Genomic DNA, 7357 nt, shown 5'->3' on the forward strand with positions numbered 1-7357 from the left:
TCGTCTTGCATTTTTTCCTAAAACATATGGCCCATTCTGCCTTGCTTCTGTCACCTTATAAGGACCTTACCAATTGGGTCTCAACTTCCTTATATGTTCTTGCCTGCCGTACCGACACACTATACATCGCCATACAAATTTGACTATTTTCTTCCATGTTATGATAGCTACAACTTTAGCTTCAAGCCAATTCATGAAGTAATCTACTGCCACAATAAAAAGCTTTTCTATACTTGGGGATTCCAGAAATGGTCCTACAATATCGATGCCCCATTTTAGGAACGACCATGGGCTAACTAGGCTTGTTTGCATCGTCGGAGGCAAGGTTGGGACATTGGAATGCATTTGAAAATTATGACACTTCGGTATGACCAAGTTTTTGTCATTAGACATGGTCTGCCAGAGAAATCCTATTCTCATGATCTTTTGAAAAACCGCCTTCTACTCGACATGTGCTCCACAAACCTGTACATGTATTTCTTGTATCACTCCTTTACCTTCGTCCTGGGTTAAGCACTTCATCCATGGGGTTGAATACCCTTTTTGATACAACCTTCCTGCATACATGGTATAATTTGATGCGTTGACTCGTACCCTTCGTGCTTCCTTTTTGCATACCGGTAGTGTAACCTTTTGCAAATATTATATCATTGGTGTCATCCTAGAGTCAGGCTCGTTCTATATTTCTAACACATGCACCGATTCTTCTTTGATACTTTTGTTCACCAAGATCTCTACTAACACCGTTTTTGTCAAATGATCCCATACTACCGAGAACAATTTGCTTAAAGCATCCGCCTCTTTATTCTTCGACCTTAAGACCTATATGATTTGAAACATCTTGAATTGCTTGACCAATTCCATTGCTTTGGCTAGATATTTCTTGATGTGTTCCTTTTTAGCTTCATAGGACCCCTTAATTTTATCAGCCACCAACATGGATTCTCCAAATACATCCACCTCCAAAATATTCATATCGAGGGCCAATTGCAGACCAGCGATCAACACTTTGTACTCTGCCTCATTGTTGGATCATTCAAAATCAAAACGTAAAACATATGTGAACCTTTCACCAGTCAGACTAGTTAAAATGACACCAGCTCCCGAACCATCTCTACTTGATGTACCATCAGTATGTAGTGTCAATAAACCATTGGATGTAACCGTATCGTTCGACTCATTTACAACACACATATAAGTTTTTTACACTTGAGGCATCTCCCTCAAAAAGTCTTCTAATTCTTGGGTTTTAATTCTTACCCTTGGTTTGTACGAGATATCATATTGTCCCAATTCTATTTTCCTATTTTGTCATTCGTCTGAACCTCTCTGGTTGAATTAAGATTTGTCTTGTCGGTTGATTCATCAACACAATAATGGGGCGAGTTTGAAAATATCTTTGTAATTGTCTAACTGTATAGACAAGGGATAATGTCAATTTCTATATATGAGAAAAATTTATCTCCGCTCCATGGAGGACCCGACTTACAAAGTATACTAGAATCTGCTTCTTATCCCTTTTGGTAATCAACATTGTACTTATAGCTTCCCTATTGGTGGATATGTATACTACCAATGGCTCATCCAACCTTGGACTGGCTAAATTTGGGAGGGTTCGTAGGTGCTTCTTCAACTTACAAAATGGCTCTTCAGCCTCCTTTGTCCATATGATACCATTTTTTACAATATGATTCTTCACGGACTAGAAAAGGGTAAGGACTGTTCTACTGATTTGGTCAGGAACCTTCCTAAGGCAACTAGCTTTCCGTTTAAGCTTTGCACATCCTTTTTTGATATTCATGTGTTCATATTTACTACTGCTTGGACCTTATCCGGGTTGGCTTCAATTCATGACGGGGTCACAATATGACCTAAAAACTTTCCTTTTTAGGCTCCGAATATGCACTTATTAGGGTCAAGTTTCATGTTCGTCTCCTTCAACCAAGCCAAGTTTCTTCCACATCATCCAAGAACTCTTGGTCCTCCTTGCTCTTTATCACCATGTCATCTATGTACACTTCTATGCTCCTTACAATTTGTTTTTAAAAACTCGATCAACCAATCTTTGATATGTTGCCTCTGCATTTATTAAACCAAAAGACATCTTTCGGTAGCAGTAAATCCATATTTTGGTGTGAAAGGCCATTTTATTCTTGTCTTCCTTTGCCATTTGTACATGGTAATAATCTTTATATGCATATAGAAAGGGTTTCCACTTATAACCCCCAACAACTTACTTTTTTGTTCTATTTCTGGCAATAGGTAGCTGTCTTTTAGACAAGATTTACTCAAATCTGTGAAGTCAATACACATCCGCATCGTACCGTCACTCTTTTTAACCAAGAGAGGGTTTGTGTAACATCTACTTTTCATGTACATTTTCTTTTAAATTATTTCTTAAAAATAACTTTTTTGAGGGTTTTGACTGGCCATGGCATGGTGATGGAGAATCACCATGGTGCGGCCACGTCATTAAAATCTGGACGTGTCATTTTCTGTGGCCGTGACGCAACATATGTATGACCACAACACGATAGCGGCTATGGGTTCTAAAGCCTAGACCCTGGGATTTGATCCCTGTTTAAGGACTCTAGCTTCTAGGGTTTCCTCACTTGGCAGCCTCAACCTTATGAGATCCTTACCCTTTCAAATCCTAGCTCTTATGATTGATTCTTGAGCTTGTTTTGTGGTTTTTTTTAAACTTGAGGAAGAATGAAGTCCATTGTGGTGCAAGGAAGCAAGGAGTGAACTTAGATCCACCATCTACTTCATAAATCTGAGTCATTTAAGGTATTAAGTTTGGAGCTTGACGTTCATTTGCTTAGATCAAAGTTTTTACACCTTTTTGGTGGTTTTAAGACCCTTTCTTAGAGATCCTTTGATTTGAGCAACACCTGGACCAATTAAGTGACCAAAATGATTCATGGAGTTAAGAGTTGGAAGAAAGGTGTGCTTTCATGCTCCACGTTGTGGTCATAAATGTATCTCATCTCACTTGGAAGTTAGGTTTTTAGTTTGGGTACTCATAAGACTTGGGAATAGATGAAGTTAGAAACTTTATCCATTAAGAACATTAGGAGCATCAGATCTAACCTTTTGAGCTCTGGAAATGAAAGGTTAAGTGCTTAATCCATTAAGTTGTCTTGAGGCTTGGCCATGGTGTGATGGTATGCATATCACGATGCGGTGGCGGGTTTACCTACGACTATGTTGTCTTGTAACTACCACGACGTGACCATGGTGTTTGCCACTGTGTAGTTTACTCACTATACTTTATACTAGGTGGATATTGTATTGGTTTGTTGGCGTGTGACGAATGGTCGGGATATCTGCTTTCATTTGTGAGGTGAGTTTACTCAGTATACTTTATACTACATTATGGATCCTTTGTATGATAGGATGTTAGTATTCGGGGTGAGCAAAAGTGAACCTGGATCCCAAAAAACCAACAAGAACCAACAAAATCGAAATTGACAGTTTGGGTTGGTATATTTAGAAACCAAAAATTTTGGTTCAGTTTTGGTTTTAGGATTGTACAAAACTGAGAGAAACCTAACCGAACCAAACTTTATATAATATATGTATTATATATATATATATATATATGTGTGTGTGTGTGTGTGTGTGTATGTGTGTGTGTGTTCTTAGAGTTTTAAACAAAAAAGAAGGGTGGTTTGTTGGTTGAGGCACATGAGCATTATAAGATAGGTCATAGGTTCAAAACTTGTATACTCCAGTTTCTTTCTTTTCTTTTGCCAACTATGTCTAAAATGCTACCTCGTTTCCTATATCTAAACTCAATTAATCTACTCTTCTATACAAACACTCGCCTTTAGCCTTTATTTACCTCTCAGCTTTGTGTCCCACATCGCTTAAGGGACCGAAGAATTATCCATCTTCAAGTTTATATAAATGATTATTGGAGGTGAGTTAAGAAATAGCGTGAGGATTGGTTTAAGTTATTAAAATCGAACCCGAACCCATAAACCGATTCCAAAACAAAAAACCGGAACACTCAACCTATTACGTCGGGTATCGGTTTGGGTTCAATATTATTGAAACCGATCATTGTCGGGTTAGGTTTAGTTTTAGGTCGAAACCGACCCAAAACGACCCATGCACAACCCTAGTTGGTATGTTGTAGGGTTCTCTTAGGTAGGTCGATTTGTCATAGTTACCTGTTGTTGTGATATGCTGGAGACGGTTGTATTGAGGTTGATGGTGGGTTTCATGTAGACACCTTCTCCTGATATCACAGTGAAAAAATGGAAGGTAGATCGTTAGTCGACGTCCGGGAGGGGCTCCCGGGACGAAGTTCCGACGATCTAGTCAGTGTATGTTCGAAAAGAGATAGTGTATTCACAAGAAGAAGAGTTTTGTCCCTTCTTCACGAGGAAGAAGGGTCCTTGTATACCTGGTTTGAGAGGCATGTGGGCCCCAACTGATTCTGTTGGATATTCCTTCGTGAGGCGTAACGTGACAGACTCCTACTGGAAGATCCTTCGTTACGCCTTTTTTGCATCCTCTCCTCATTGGCTAGAGGAGGACCTTTTAGTTATTACGGAGATCATGGCTATCGTCTGACGAGCATGTGGGATGCTCTGAATGGTCCCATGCTCGTCGGGGTGTTATTCCTTGGTGAGGAGGTTATAGCTCTGCTCTGCACCATAAATGTCACGCCTGTGTCTTAGGTCCGGCCTTGGCCTCGGACTTGGTCCGACTGAGTTCAGCTCAGGCTAAGCTCGATACTAGTTTTGACTTCTTTTTTTGATGTTTGCTCTGAGGGATACGTTAACACCTGTGCTTGCTTGTTTGGTGGTTTGTTGTTATATGCATATGTCGACATATTGTGGATGGGTTGAGGCGGTCTGGTTGTGTGCTGAAGGCCAAGATACATGGTCGGTCCAACTCTATGTTGTAGGCCAAAGGAGGGCGGTCCATATTTATGTTGTAGGCCCAAGGAGAGCGGTTCGACTTTATGTTAAAGGCCCGAGTGGCGGTCTAGTCTTTTTTTTTGTAGGCATGGTGTGCATGCATTGTATGGGTATTACTCTTCTGGGTATTTTGGGGGAGCTCACTAAGATTTGACTTATAGTCGTGGATATAAATACTTTAGGTACTTCTGAGGTTCGGGGAAAAGCAAAGGCGTGACTGTACACACTATCCTAAAGATGTTATGATTTTGAGAGTTGTTATGTCACTATACTATGACCAATTCTTCTTTGCAAAATAGTTGTTTTATGGTGTTGACTTTTGTGAAAATGGCTACTATCCCTCTTTTAATTTTGAAAATTTCCACTATGGTTTTTGGGACGTTACAAGTTGGTATCAGAGCCTGGTTTGAGGGATTTGGACGAGCACTCGTGCAATTATAAACTTAAACTAAAGGTCTGCAAATCTTTTACAACCATTTTCTAAAAAGTAAACTTAGAAGGGAGAAGGAGGATGCGATGCGTACAGTTAGCCGGAGCTCAAGGAAAAGTAATTCCCCAAAATATCTACACTTGTTATATGATTATTTTTTGATATATAATTGTGAGAACGACAAGATAGTAAATAGGTTAGGGATCCTTAGGAATTTCATCATAGAATTGCCTGATGTTGTGATGCCTGGTAGCCTCAAAATTTCTTGGTTGTGTTCTATAGAATTGATACTATTACTGTTGGTAACTAGGTGTGTGCCTCATAGTTGTACACGATTAGGGTTTTTAAAGCCTTAGAATGCATGATTTGGCCTTACTTCTTGTTCCTTGTTTGGTTGTGGGCTTCGGGTAGAATCATTTATTTGACTATCTAACGAACCTTGTATCGTCTACGATTGGCATGCACAAGGTGACCGAAAATGATAGTAAAGGTTTCTTGTGGGTAGGTGTGGAAGGTAGTATGGGCCCGTACTACCACAAACATAGGACCCGTACGAGTGTCAAGGAAAACCACAAATTCTAATAAGTAGATAGCTGAGTGTATAGTGTGATGAAATGAGAAAAAAAATTCAGTAAACTTTAGACTTGAAGGGTCCAAGAGTTGAAAATACTGAAACAGAGTTTCAGAATCGTCAAGTGGCTAGTAATGCGGAAAATAAAGAGTTGTGAATCAACCAAGTTAATAACAAAACATATTTTATGCTTAAGATCAATGATTCAAATATGTCTCATATTCATCAGAATTCAGTTACAATTGTTTGAATGTAAAACACACCAAAACTCTCAAGTGGCTCTCTGAAAACTAGTATAAATAGAAATTGTGCAGAATGAGTAGGAATGAACCAGGAAGAGCAGAATTGAGCAACTTTATAATGGATCCCAAGGGCCCTATTTCTAGGCTTTGGAAAAGCCCATGACATGGATTGACCAATCAGGTGTTGACACGTCATCATGACTTAGTCATCAGTTGACACCTTTTCCCTACTTAACGGAGAATGGATGGAGAATTCCAATTCCGTTAGGGTTCCATCCAAGTTATGAGTTTTCATATTTCTTAAGCCTTCTTGATCAACTTTGAAAATGTGATGAGGAACATGAGCATCATGTTGCTTAATTGTCTTCTAAGATGTCATCGATTTCCAGAAGTGTTGTTGATCAAGTTGAGTTGTTTCTTGAATGTTGGAATGTGTCTTGAACTTGAAGATGTACAACTACATGTTCATGATAGACGATGAACGAATTTCATGTGCCATTGAGTACTTGGACGTGCCATGATATGCCATGTGAAATCTTGTTGAGCCATAAATGTGATCATGTTGATCCATTGCCTTGATATGAGCCACCAAGTATTCATGTTGATCTACCAACATCTTTTTTAGCCATAGATTTGTGGATGAGCCAACAATGTTTCTGATGAGCCATGAATATTCCAAATGATCCACCAATATCTTGATGCTCCATATATGATTTAGATGTGCCCACTACTACAAAAACAACCTTTTAGGACTCGCAATGGTTGTCGTAAGGAAAGACGACATAAGGAAAGACGACATGCTTTTGCGCGTCGTCTATTTACGACATGCATTTAAGACACACATTTATGACACACATTTACGACACACATTGCGTGTCAAGGAAGGCCCTGACATAAAGGAAGATGACATGCATTTGCGTGTCGTAAGCTTACGACACACGTTTAGGACACACATTGCGTATCATTAAAGCCCTTGTCATAAATAAAGATGACACGCATTTGCGTGTCATAAGCTTCAACAACCATTTACGATATACATTTACTACGCGTCTTTACGATACTCATTTACACATAACACAAGAATATGGAAACAAATGTATACCAAAACAATCAATTTCATCCAATAACATCATGTCAAAAAATTATAATACATTGGTATTAAGGGGATCTGATTGTACAC

This window comes from Lactuca virosa, chromosome 9 (assembly GCF_052849685.1).
Source record: "Lactuca virosa cultivar CGN04683 chromosome 9, Lactuca_virosa_CGN04683_v6, whole genome shotgun sequence".
Classification (NCBI taxonomy): Eukaryota; Viridiplantae; Streptophyta; class Magnoliopsida; order Asterales; family Asteraceae; genus Lactuca; species Lactuca virosa.